At 29.5% G+C, this 15,329-nt stretch overlaps 1 protein-coding gene and 1 long non-coding RNA gene across 5 annotated transcripts in view; both read right to left on the minus strand.

Moving 5' to 3' along the window:
* Positions 1 to 15,329, minus strand: part of LOC122569527 — a 353,752-nt gene that overhangs the window by 89,870 nt on the left and 248,553 nt on the right. The gene's annotated exons all lie outside the window — the stretch shown is intronic.
* LOC122569532 lies at positions 11,953 to 13,967 on the minus strand. Its single transcript, XR_006317499.1, has 3 exons — positions 13,835 to 13,967; positions 13,493 to 13,723; positions 11,953 to 12,163 (listed from the first exon to the last, which is right to left on the minus strand). It is a non-coding gene; the product is annotated as an uncharacterized LOC122569532 (long non-coding RNA).

Below are 15,329 nucleotides of genomic sequence, written 5' to 3' on the forward strand. Positions count from 1 at the left end.
TAATTCGTTTATTGTCCCCTAGCAACCCCTTGTCTTTTGTCTTAGCCTCACTACGTACATGCTCAGCAACCGCTTGTTTATAATCCGCACAACACCTCCCAGGCCCCTCATCCATGATACTACACTAGCTTTATAAATGTTTGTTAATTTTATATTATGTTTACATTTTTGTTTACAGTTTACATTAGTCAAAATTACCTGAATTCAAGCAATTTGAAATCACTGTATTAGTGTAACTTGAAGTATCCTTTCAAATTTCTACGCTCATCCTGATTAATCAAATTGTTTGACTTTTGGTCACTGGAATTCAAGTAGATACTTTCTGAATAACGCTTTATCTTACTAGAGATTTACTGACAGGTTAAGGCAATTCAAGGGAATTTGTTTCAATGTATTTAAATGGAACCGTTTCCATTGGCAAGCTAAACTGGTCCAACTATTTGAAAAATTGATTCTGTACAAATACATGGAACGGTTTCTATTGAAGCCAAGTTCAAGTCTTTTGAAGACCCAGTTAGCTGGGATTGGCACGGAATTGCTATAAGCAATTTTTCCTCACAAAGGTCCATCACAGGGGCCTTTTCCCCTCCGCACACCTAGTTCATGTCACTATCGGCTGTTCATCATATTACTATTTCTGCTTGTTAATTATCAGTTTATAAACTTGTTACGATTGCAAGCAAAATTTATTCGAATGACGAATAAAAAAAAAGCATAAACAATAAATACACAACTAACATACCGTATTGATAAATAATATCATAATGATGAAAATGTGCACGTATTTGGTTATTAATATTTGATAGAAATGTAAAATTTAATGATTTTATTTATGTTTTTTAATATATCTAAAATATTTTTTGTTTTTTGACTATTGTTCAAGCATCTAAAAAATAGTTTGTTTATATTTAATCACTAAACATTTTAATCTACAAAAAAGCAAATTTACAAATAAATATACAAATAAGTAACAAGTAGCAGATTTTAATTGTAAATACTAAATTATTTATATAACTATGATCCATGATTCATAAGTTAGAAATCTCCAGATCAATTTGTTGTTTCTATTACAATGAGCCATTTGCGGCGATTCAAATGACTCCGGTGGTCCGTCAAGCATCAGATCCTCAGGGTCCTTTCTTAAGGATAAGGCAGTTTGCCTGCTTTTATAAACCAAAAAGAACACACCTCCCGATCAGTTGCATATTGTGAAATATCTTTTTTGAAACAGATATGTAGTGGTTAAGTATAGTGATGTAGTAAAGGATTTTTGTTAAGAACTGTGACAATTTAGCGTAACACAGCTTACACTGGCTTAGCTTGGTTTGACTTAATCTCAGTGGATTTCTAGTCTTACGATAGCCTCCAAACCTAAAATAAATTATTCTGGCATGTATAGTAATATTTTATAATATTTAATATATCATCCCTTAAAGATTCTGCTACTTAACATTACCTTTGAGAAATTAATAAGATTTCTCACGTGAAATTAAATTCTTTCTTACGAAAAATTTTCATCAATTTTTAATTTCTTGGCACTTATACCTTTACTCAATGAATTTGCCAAATATACATCTACACATATTGTAAATATGATAAAAAAAAATTATGCCATAATTATTTACCATTTCAATACCTTAATTATTTTTCAAAAACATTTAGCAGTTTAAACAACAATGTGTAAGAAAACAAGGTTTCGAACGCTCCAGCGATCGCCCTGATTTCGCCCTCCCCGGTTCTAGGGAGAGCAAGACACTTGATTGTGTCATAAATTATGCCATCTTATTTGCTGCGTTACAGGTTAGCGGGCTTCAATGATTTCACGGCAGCGACGCCTAATATATTCGAGTATTCTTCGTAGAACAGCCAAATCGGACGAGCGAAATCGACTATTCTACGCGTTTTCTAAGTAAATATGTTTATATAGATACTAGATTATATTAGCATGAAATTCGTTTACAAAAGAGAAATATAAAGGAAACTTAATTTCCACGAAATGATTTGTGTAAAGATCTCCTTTTTCGTAAAATTTTCTCTTCTTTTCTTTTCTCCAGCTGTCCATTAGACAAGCACAAAGTTCGTTTTTCTCATTCTCGACTCTTGTTCGCTTATTCCCTCTACGTGGACCCGACTACACAGTCTGGTCGGTCACGTAATTAAAATCGGATTTATTGTAATTAGAATTGGAGTAGATGGCTAAGAGCTGATACTGTACGTTTGCGACATCCTTCCTACCACGCCCCCTGTTACTTTGACAAGAAAGTTGAAAAATAGTTAGAAGGGGAGAAGAAATAGAAACAGTTGTACGAAAAGCAGGTCGAGTAGCGTTACTAATACGTTTGATTTATTTACAATAGTACTAAGAACGAGCGACTTTGGCTTTCTCGTTCATTGTCTAAATTTAAATTGTCTGCTTTTAACACTCAATGCGACACATTGAAAAGACTCAGCTCATTGATTTATGTTTCTTTTTTATGAAAAGTTAACTATTGGTCAATCCTTATCTCTTTCTTTTTATGTTAATATCTATGTATATATTTATATGTCGGAGATGTAGGGACATCGGGTCTTTCTTTTGGAAGAATTTTGGAATTTTGGGAAGATCCCCAATACTTTGGTCTAAACTATTTATTATAGCTGTACTTAAATAATAGAACTTAGAAGAACTTGTTGTGATACGATCTGATTATGTTTGCCCGAGATTTGTGACAGTGGGCTTGGGCTCGAGGTCACACGACTGGTCGCCGAACGTAGCCACGTTGATGATGAACGTTTTTACCTAACGGAAGAAGTACCGATATTGAGGGACACACGCTGTATTAACAAACAAGCCCGGGCAGGAGCAATGACGGCTCCACGCGGGTCTGCCTAGTAACGGCGCCTGGAATTTTGTTGATATCCCCAGTCAATATGCAATTGACAAATGTGATCGTATCAATCTTTTATTCTTGTGATCACCTTGGAGAGTTTACTCACATCGTCTTGTCAGCCAGTCAGAAAGAAACCGAGCGACACAGCTAACGTCACTCTGTGTTTCAAAATATATTCTATTAGACAAAGAGTTTTTCCCCCTTGACCGTGGATTCGTTATTGAACCTAAGAACATTGTCTTTAACATCTAGAGTGTCTAATCATCACGCATAATTGTCAAACTCTATTAAATGAACATTTGTACATATAATTGCAAATATAATCTCCATTGAACAACAACGATGGCTTGTCCTAATGAAGATACGTTACACGGCCCTAAGTCTAACGCCAACCCGACATATATATATATTCTTATTTATGTATAATATTTGCATAGTCGTGAGTAGGTCTTTTCAGAGAACAATTCTCTTCTATTTCAATTCTACCTAACAATAAGTTTCTGTCATAAAAATATAAATCGTAGATCAATAGATATGAGTGACTGATGAGTGATGGGGCCACGAAATTTCTTCTTATTCTGAATAAAAATACCTTTAAAATGATTTTAAGATTAAGATTTTAAGGTGCAATCAAGCAAATGTTATTCAATTTGATATGAGTTGCTCAAATAATAAAAAATTTATGCCAAAATTAATCCAAACTTAATCCAAAAAATTAATTATTAATTTTTTTAATTATTTATTAACATTACATATTAATTATTTAATTTAGAAAACGAACATTCATATTTTCGTTCGTTTTATTGAGAAGTTGCTTATTTAGTTGCTTTAGCATCGAAGATTAAGTAAATATTTAGATTGCGAGAAAAGTCTTCCTTTTATTAATTATTAAAAATGGAAACATATCTTTTCTTGCATTTTTGTAAAGAAATTTTTTTAGATTAGAACTATTCTATTGAAAACGAATACGTTTATCATTTAACTAATTAATAATTGAATAATGTACATTATCACTAACTTGTTACGTACCTATGTGCTATATGTACGGGATAATGAAATTCCTTATTAATATGAAAATAATAATTACACTTCTAATGAAAAATGTAGAAATGTTAAATTGGTCTACAATATTCTTAAAATCATTTTAAAGGTATAAGAATCTACGGGTCTAAGTGAATTTTCAGACACTTATTATTAGTTAATAAATATATTTATAAGTAAATATCCACATTTTATTTATAATTTATTTATTGATAATTCATAAAATATATTTGGTATTTGAAATGTCAGCCATCAAATCATTTTCGTGTTTCTTTCTTTTTTCTTTATAGATTTCTTCCAAAGCGGAGCTAATTTCATAATATTCTAAATGTATAGATATAAAATGTATAAAATGTATAAAATGTTCAGCATTCTGTTGTCACTTTTAAAAAGAAAAATATCCATGTTACTATATATATTCCTTTACTTTCACATAATATTTTATACTTTTATGTAATCATCTAGAATTTGCAATCTAATCAAATTTTGGCACATACATACTATCCAATCATCTCGTGAATTTTACCGATAGGTACTTGCCTGGGGGATGGCGGTCAGGCGACCTAGAGCAGCTTCATCACCGTCCCAACGGACCGCGACTAGAAAGGGAGATGGCGCTAGGGGCAATGCCCCCCTGGCGCCAAATTCAACTGTCAGGAAATTTTTAGGATTGGCTCGAACAAGAGAGAAAGATAATTCATAAGAAGTTCCTGGAGCACTCCTGTCATACGCGCAACATGGTCAACGTGGAGTTTTAGTCGGTAAGAGTCCGACACTACTCTGCTGTTGCCGATTATTAGCAACAGCGGAGTGTCCATGAAGATTTCTCCACGTGCAAAGAAAAAAAAGGTACTTCCCTACAAGGTTGCTTTTGATGATGCAATTTCATCATACACGGTAAATCTATAAATTTCACTCTTGTTATTACGCTCCATAGATGTAGTTGGGAAAATATTAGCGTTACTAATGTATGTTTCTTCTTGCAAAAGTATATTTGACGTAAATGACATATTAGGTACCTGAAATCCCTGATAATTATTGACAGACTTCAACAGGTAAATTCGTTAATTTTTATTGGTGCATAATGTAACAGAAGACATTAATAATATACTTATACATACAGTATATATGTATATTAATAATAAAGTAATATTGATTACAATAAGAAAAATTAACTAAGTAAAATTCTACAATTGCTTTTTATTAATCCTTTTTAATCTTTTGTTTAATATTTACGTGACCTTTGTTTGAATTAGTAGTTTTTATTAACTACAAATTAATTCATTTATTTTAGAGTTCGTAAAATAATATTTGTTAAATTAAATCAAAGTATTTGACGTAATTTTCACGTAATTTGGTTATTATGTTTAAACATTTTTTTTAAATATTGCAAGAAGTAAGGAATTTGACGAATAACAGAAAATACAAATTCTAATAAAGTTTGTCGCTTTTTGATATTTGTACACGCCTTGTTAGTAAATTTATTTTTCAATACAAAGTTGGAAAATATTGCTTCGACCGCACCGTTTGTAGCTTATAAACTACATCTGCACTACCATCTGTAGTTTGTGTAGTGATATTTCTAATATAACAAAAATTATTCTAATAACCCGTATACTTCACTTTAATTCACCTATACAATTACAATATATACATATAGTTTATATGGAGAAATGGATTAATATATAGCAAGAAAAATTACTAAATTATTCTACATATTTTATGTAATTTCATTCTCTCATTCAACAATATACAATTATAACAGAAAACATATCTTTGCATCTCTTAGTTCGTAACTTATCCCCCCCCCCCAAAAAAAATGATTTCAATATAATTCAGATTGGAGATATATTTAGATATTCTGAAAAATGTAATCTATTTTTCAATCCTGAAAGTAGTTTTCATCCTACAGAATTAAATGAAAATACTGCCAAATATTCTTTTAAGAACTATTTCATATTCATTGAAATGGCAGTGGTACATTTAGGTGATATCCTTCCAATTATTTTAATTTCTATGTTATTGGCCGTTATAATTTTTATTTCATATAAAATTAATTAAAATGATTATAAATTTCGTATATTTCTAACAAGTACTATTAAAACTAATGATTATTTCCAAATGATTAGAAGCATTTTTTGTTTCCGATCCCTTTCGACGAAGTACAAAGGTAAAATCAGATAACTTTAAAATTATCCCTTAGTTCCATAATTCACGTCTATTCCTTCTCACTTGGCATTCCTGTAAATTCACGATGCGCCGTTCGTTATTGAGTGAAACAGGATTTCAAGCATTCCGTGTTCTAATTAAAATTTGGAGTACCAAGGAAAGACACGAACTCGCGGCATTTCTTGACTAAGGTTTGAACCCAGAACTTTTACTTATCAGATCTTCACACTACGAATTAAACTATCTAGACCGCCGACTTCCTTCCTCCCTAACTTTTCTATTTCAGATTGTTGCCTAGCTAGGATTTCTACTCGTAAATAACAAAATTATAACTTTTGTCTATGAAAAGATCATTAATCTGAACTAAGTTAAGAATCTTTAGATTTATTATAGTTAAAGTCGCGAATAACTGTGATTTTCACAATTCTTTTAACCAATTTTTCTAATTGACTTTGACAAAATTTTTAGCATATACATAATTGACATAAATCTACAAAACATATTGTATCAATTTTCTTCATAGGCTCAAGTTAAAAGAATCGTAAAAAGCGATCTCCGCTATTTTCTTCGCGATTCCGACTAGTTGCCATTTTTCAGAATGTTCGTTCACACTAAATACACTAAATCGTATAACTTATATAAAAGACTCAAGACATGTTTGGTCCAATGTTAAAGGAGTTATTGTGTCTTAAGATGTGTCGCAATGTTAATGTAAACTGCTCTATATACAAGTATTATTTAAGGTAGGAATTATGTATGTAATAATATTAGTAGATTTTGGATATCCGTTTTGGACGAAGGGATACACACAAGATTTTATTCTGTATTTTAATTCAATCGTTTTATGACATACATCTAGTGTTAGAGCACTGTTATGGATTTCAAAACCCTATATTTAAACTCGCTTGTTAAAATCACATCCTTCGTATCGGCATAATGGGTGTTTAGTAAAATGTTAACAACTGTTGAAGCACGGTATATGCTTATTTCAAGGTTTCTTTTCTTTCATCCAAGAACATTGAGTATATTTTTATAGAGTACATACTATAAAAATAAGAATCTACAATAACGCATTATAACTTATAACGCAATATAACGTTGCAACACGAAAATGTTAAGGTGGTTTAAGAATAGTAATAAAAAATTGCAAAGAGATGCATAATATTATTTTTATTCTAGATCAGTGAAATATTTACGAATTCAAAAATAATTTTATATGCCAATTATGATACCAAACAGCTACAATTTATTATTTTGAAGAATAATTATAACAGTGGTGGATTGGTTTATGCATTCAAATTCTAAGCTAGAATGCTACTATATTAGATGTGATGAAAAGAAAAAGCAATGAACCATCATGATTAATTTGCAATATACAATTTGAATAAAATCATTGCACACGCTAAGAATGTTAATACTGTATTAATTATTTTTACGATTAAATTTTACGATTAGAGTGTTAATATAGTTACCTTTACAATTATAATTTATAATTGTACCTTTATAATTATACTGCCACTTGATCAATAACTAGGTCCTTCTTTTTACCATTAAACTAATATTATTAAATATTACTAATGAAATGTTATAAATTATAAAGTAGAAGTTATCAATGCTAACAAGCTTGTTAACAAAATGAAAAATTATGATCGAGCTACTTTACAAAAGATCTTTTCAAACTGCGTACACATTAACGGAAATAAACTTCTTTAATGAGAGATTACAAAATAGATAAATTAGAAATAAATGGTTATTTCATAAAATATTTCATATTTTACACTTCACTTCTACGCTTTTCATTTTCTTTTTCTTTTTTTTTAATTTCGTGTATTATTTATACCTATGTATAAGGTAAACGAATAATAATTGCGAATTATGTCACATGTGATTTCTATTATACTAAATGGCCAAGCTTATGAAGAGTATGGATGACAATTACATGTCGTTATTTGAAGCCCTCAAACTGGCGGTAAAGTAAAACTTTAATGGAAAAAATCTACGTATCCCTCTAACCATTAAAATATATTGTTATGTACATTTATGAAGATTTTAAAATTCATAACAAAGCCTAAATAAATACGAATATTATTTTTTAAATCGAATATCTCAAATGCCACACGAATTTTATTTCAGCTCTATATACAAGCATTTACAAAACTTGCATAAGCAAAGAATACATGAATTTTTTGATAGTGTTCTAAATTTTCAGATTAGAATTTTGTAAAACTTGGTAGATAGATGAACGAGCTGGTATACATATTTAATTGATATCGTTTCCTGTACTCAACCCATTTTTGGAAGAAACATTTGCAACATCAAGCATCTTATTTAGCTTTTCCAAAATCAAATTTCTTACGAGTTTAAGAGAAATGTTGTTTTTTATAATATTATTAATAACAGAAACATAGTTTCTTAAGTAATTTTGTAAACAAGACATAATGCATTAAAATACGGGAAAAATTAATTTTATTAAAAACACATACATCTATCATTTAAACAATTAATAATTTGCAACATCAAGCATCTTATTTAGCTCTTCCAAAACCAAATTTCTTACGAGTTTAAGAGAAATGTTGTTTTTTATAATATTATTAATAACAGAAACATAGTTTCTTAAGTAATTTTGTAAACAAGACATAATGCATTAAAATATGAGAAAAACTAATTTTATTAAAAACAAATACATCTATCATTTAAACAATTAATAACTTTTTAAAGTATAATGTTACGTATACGTAACATCGAATGTGAAAAGATAAAATTGTAGGTTTCTGTGAAGAAATTCACATTTTTAATCTGATTATAGCAACGTTTCAACTTTCTTGTACTATTATAATTTACAGCCAAAGAATACATTTCTCCGATATAAAATATATGGGCAAGAATGTTTCGTAAACGGCATTCTATTTTTTCGCTTATGCTCGAATTGTAATTATGGCGTACGTTTCAATGGACGCCACGCGAAATGATCGATACACGGTCGAGCGAAATTGCATTCAACTGCGGATCACGCCGATGCAATGTCAACTACAATTGCCAGCGCAAATCGACCTTGCACCTTAAAGACTCCGGCTCTCGGCGTATGTCATCGAGTCACTGTGTTCGATCATTCTCGTTCTTTTTCATTTTCTTTTCGCTGCGTATTTACATGGTGCACCCTTGAACCGAAACCTCATGATTGCATCGGACAAGCGACGGGAAGTTTGCATGCTACAGCATGTTAGCTAATCAGTGTCCAGACTTCTGTTTCATTCAATTGAAATTGTAGAGAGCTTTACTTTAGTTTTACTATTTCTAATTTTTTTCCTCTTTCCAAATTATTTTTCTTACGAAAGTATTATTTATTCGTGATATCACTTAAAATGTATGAGAACATTTCCATAGCTTTCTGCGTGTTTAAGAAGAGATACTGTTCACGGTAGAGAAAAGTTGAATAATCAGTTATAATCATTGTCATATTAATTTTTCACACTTGTTGATAGTAGCATAGTAAGCATCTTGTTCACTTGATATTCATGTCATAATTTCCAAGGATGTTATTGAACGCATATAGTTTACGTTTTATTACCTATTACTGCAATATGTTTAAGAGCAATTATGATATTATAGGTTAAGAAATCTAATTTTTCTACACATCTTACTATTAGACGTTTCTAGATACTAGCAATAAGTAGTTCAAGATATTCTTTTGCACTTATATCTTTAGCAGGGTAGTAATAAATTTTTGTAATGAAATATCACTTATTTAATTTATCATAATAGACTCGTCACTTAAACGATTAAAATGAAATTTGAAAATATATATAATAGGATTTTTAAACGATATTACAACTGTTCTTACTATATTTCACAAATGTTGTTAGATTTATCTAAAGCCTAATGAAGAGATCGAGTGACTTGTATACACGTAAATTAAATTGTCGTTGTTGATTAAACTTTTATGCTGATTTAGATGATTAAGATGAACAACGAATAGTGAGTTTACAGGTACGATATAAGTATTTTTATAAATCACAAAACAATAATAAAAAAAGAAAATCTTCTGACACAATCATAAATATATAATAAAAAAATGTTTAAAAATCGAACGATTGGACATTTACTTTTAAAATAATATTCTATGTTAATAAAAAATGGTAAACAAAACGTTCGGAACCCCCTTTTTTTTTTTAATAAAACAGGGTAATGTAACTTCGTTAAAATTTTACAAATATCTGTTGAATTCTTTATGATTTAGTATACTCTTAAATGTTTTGTAGATTCTGTCATCTGGGTTATACGTCGCGATACGACGGTCGTTCATATTACTAACAATTCCTAAGTGCATTTAAATAATTTACTGTCTATCATGTGATTGCATTCATCAATGCGTATCTTTTACTTCTCCGCGGTTATGTCCTTGTCCATATTGATCTAAGAAACCCTATTAATCATAGTTATTGTACCATTAAACGTTTCTCAGAATTCAATGCAAAGTTTGTGTTTTTTTCATTTCTGACTGGTAATCTCCGCATCTTTTCGTCAATTTATTATTAAAATTACGATAAAATTAAGATCTTGTATAAACAGAGAATAAAAAAAAGAAAGAAGTTTTCTATTTGTCTTGGATGCTCTACACTTGTCTGCTCTCTTCCTTTTTCCGTTTTCTTTTATACCCTCGTAAAAACCTTTTCCTGCTCTTTTCAGCCTTCTGGTTTTCTCTTTTTCTTTCATCCATTCTGACTATCCTGTTCACTTTTCTCTCTTCTTCGTGCTTTGTTTTTACATCAATTCCAGATAAGCTTTCTCATATACAGACGTAGAAGCCACGTACATATGTAAGTGCTTAATATTCGTCTCTACTTTCTGATATATTATAATTCATTGTTGTGCTGAAACACGCGGGGAATTCCCATATGACACAATTCACCTGGCTGCTACGGAGCTAGGAATGCCATCCAATAAACGTCAAATGAACCTAATTAAGAAAATTTATATCCTCATTTGTAGGATGATTTTTAACATAAGCTTTTATTAAGCTATCTATAACAACATAAATATATAGAATGTATAAAATATATAGAAACATATTATATCTATATATTTATTAAGATATCTTTTATAATACATTAATAGTTGATACTTAGTAACATCATTTTCTAATTATAATGTATTTACTTATGTCTATCTTAAATGTGTTAATTGTAAGTATCTCGTGTCGCATGAATGGTGGTGTGAATTTAAAAAAATATTAGAAGATCGTTAAACGGAGAATTGTTATTTCTTTTGGAACCATGAATTATAAACTATTTTATATATTTGATATTAATCGATACTTATAACAGATATTGATAAGGATCTCTTTATATATGTATAATAAAATTAAATCTTTATTTTCATCTAGATTTTCCACGTTTCTGTATTGTTGCTTTATATATATGCATACTTAGAACCCTGATATTTTCTGTAAGTACTACTTTCGTACTATATAATATATATAATTGTTCAAATAACATACATCTGATAAATATAAAATAATATTTATATATAGCATATCATATTTTTACAATCATTAAAACAGCATTACATGTATAGAAATATATGTAATGCTTCTTTAAGGATTGTAACCGTATTATATGTTATATATAACTATTATTTTATATTTATGAAATGTATGCTATTTGAACAATTTTATATCTACGATAAGATATATAACAATAAAAAGTAAGAATTTTTACTGTGTATTATCAAGTCTTCTGTTATCGTTATTATTTGTTCTAGCATTATGTTCACGTATGTGGTGCTCGCAATTTCATAAGTCAGATCCAGATCTAATCCATCATAAATCTTTCTAGTGTGGTTTAGATTAATATAGTAGATTGGAATATAATTATTGGATATTAATTCTTATTTTAATAGATATTAATCATTATTTTCCTGTAACTCATACAAATTACTTTCACAGCATCTTGTATGAATTTCAAATTTGAAAAAGTAACAGATTTCAATTGTTTCCCTGTTGGTCGTTGTCCATTATATCATATTTTATATAGGAAAATCACACACAAGCCACATTACACTGGTCGATGTTAATCGTTTTGTTCCTGAAAAATTAAACAACTAGATCGTGTATTTTACTTCTAAAATAAAAAAAGAAAATAAAAGTAATCAGTTTAGCTCCTTAGTGCACTATACATGAAATTATACAAATACATTATATTTTACATTATATTATCATATATCATAGCAAATCATTTATTAAAGGATTAATACAACGCGACATAGAAAAAAATATGATCCTGAAATCAAATACTTAGATTGTCAACTTCATTAACATTAAATAGTCATTAGTACACTAAATAAAAAAGATTTGTTACAAAAATAAGAAAACCTACCATTCATGTCCATCACTGGCATTTTATTGTCTAAAATAGCACGGTGATATAAAATTGAAGAAAGATAAAGTGTGTTGATATTTGAAATCGGAAAAATGTATAAAATATTCAAAACATAGCAGTCGTTATATTATTAAATATTATAGCAGGCAAAATTTCTACTTAGGTTTCATTCTTTTTATTATTTTCATAAAAACATGAATTTGCATAAATATTTGCAGTGTGGCCATTAATATCAAAATTAACGTCGTATCGTAGTCGATAACAACGAATCTCGTTTAAACGGAACGTCTAAGTCATACTACGTTGAATGTACGCGAGTGCGTAGATAATTTTGCTTTAAATGAAAATAAAAAAAAAAATAGCTGACATATCGCGTATACGACATCACTAACAGTTCATGCGATTACAAGATTATCAATTCTTCGTATTCGATGCTGCACTGCGACCAACAAATTAATCCGATTGCAGCGAATTGTCGTTCAACCGCTTTTCAATTCGTAACTATGGATGAAGTATTAATAACGATGGGCTTCTACGATCAGCCGATGCCGAGTAATGCGTGTTCGATCACTTATTTGAATCACCATCAACGTGACTATTAACCGTTTTAAAATAATTATCGATGTCATCTGAAAATAATTACTGCATTCGTTCACGTTGATTTAAGTCGAGGAATGAGCAATTCCTACATAATTGAAACATAGAATTTGCTTCGGAATTAGTGATTGTCACATCAATATATTCGTTTTAGTAATCTTTTTAATTCGCGGAATTTTTAGCAGATTATGTTGTTAAAGTTTAGAATTTATTCTAATATCTATGGAATTTTGAATTACCTGAATTACATAAGTAGTTTGTTTGGAATTTCGGTTACCTTTTTGATATACGAAATTGATGATAGAATACATTATTGTAGTATAATTTTATTTCATTCTACTGACACAGTTAATTACTGTGAAAATATTGTTGACATATAGTGGTATTCTATACCATAGGTATGTGTATATATAAAAACAAAATATATTGAAAACTTACTGGTTGTCAATTACGATGCATGTAATCATCTTTATTCAATTTTCTAAAGCATACTTATTAAACGCTGAACAAGTTTTACTCCAATCGTTTCCTTCAGTTCCATATATTACGCATATTCTATTTCCTCTCAAATCTTCCTATCTAATTTTTCTGCAACCTTTTCCACAGATTTCCACCGAACAGGGGTGCAAAACAATGCTAAGGGGTGGTGACAAATAACTCTTTTACTCTCTATACAAAAAATGTTTCAGTTTGAAGACAATACTTTTTAAAAATAATCAATTTAGTCATGTTTTCCAATTAAATCATTGTACTTGCGCATTTTTTAATTACATGTTGTACCTTTATATTTAGTGCATTTATTGTTGTATTGTATTTATAATTTGCACCTTCTGCACAATAATTTTTTAACTATTATTAGTGAATTGATGTAACAAGTAGTAGGCCATAAACATCTCTTGTATAATTTCATGCCTAGAAAAGAATAACCATATAATGCGAAATTTGCAAAATTTATTTACAAAACTTCACTTGTTTTGCATATATATATATATAGTCTAAGGAATAATCTAAGCTGATCACATTTTGTGTTTCATTCTATATATGTATATATCTATAACAAGAACAAGTTTGATGATTATATATATAGATTGTTAGTGGGCTGATTGGAAGATATTTTTTAATGTTTCCTCGATTCAGATAGGAAAAAGATATTTGTCATGATTTTTGGCGAATTCGTTTCAACATCCAGTAAAAGATAAATGTATAAAAACTATAGGCTTATCCATAAAAATGTGATCTTGAAAACCAATGATCCTAAAGCATTCTTTGAACCATGTTCTAACCTAAAAATGTTTCTGTCGGGCCGCTAACCATAAAATGATCTAAACTGATCACGTTTGGTTGTTCACTCTGTTTAAGAGAATTTATTACTATTGACAGCTTAAAATTTGTGACTTATAAAATTTTACTACTACGAGTGATACTATTGATTCAATTGTGTAAGAATGCTCTAATTATTACTTTTAATATATATATGGCGAGGTATACTTTGTTTATAATGTGATATTATCTTTGTTATATGATTTTTATTAGTATTATATTACCCTTTTCACTTATTTTTGTTTATTTGTTCTTTTATGTAAACTAGTGATTATTTTCTGGTAGTACTAAGACCAGGCAATTGATTTAACAAATAATAAAACTTACATATGTACATTTGTCTCCCATAGCACTTATATGTATATGTATAACCTATATCACGTCTCTCTCTCTCTCTATACCGTACAACGTTGGTAAATAAAGTTTCTTTACATCTCTAAGAAAATGTTTATATCTCGAGAAAAGTCTCCAGTCGAGGTGACTTTTATACGCTCAAAGTCATTGTCCCACCCTTTATTACGATATAATAACTTAATTTTCCAATTTCAAACTATATATGTAGTTCAAATTTTCTTTTAATCTAACCATTACTATAATTATCTTCACATTGCCCGATTTAAATTTTCAGTTAACTAGAGTCAAATGTTAAAACGAAATTAAGATACATTAAAAATATACAAATATCTAGTATACAACAAAAAGAGTACGAAGATGGCGAACATTTAAAGCTGTTTCTGCGTGTAGTTTGATAAAAACCGAAAGAGAGGAAAACGCTGGTGATCGTTTAAACGAATTCATTGTACTAGTCGAGTTTACCACCAACCACGATGTAATAAGCATAAATAAAGCTGGATTTGTAAAAGAGCGGCTCATAAAGCACGATAAGCGAGAAAAGTGCACAAAGCGAACTTATGTACATGTTCTGCACGGTCGTAGACGTGAAACTGCTATTTGA

Source organism: Bombus pyrosoma, linkage group LG7 (assembly GCF_014825855.1).
Source record: "Bombus pyrosoma isolate SC7728 linkage group LG7, ASM1482585v1, whole genome shotgun sequence".
In the NCBI taxonomy this organism is placed as follows: domain Eukaryota; kingdom Metazoa; phylum Arthropoda; class Insecta; order Hymenoptera; family Apidae; genus Bombus; species Bombus pyrosoma.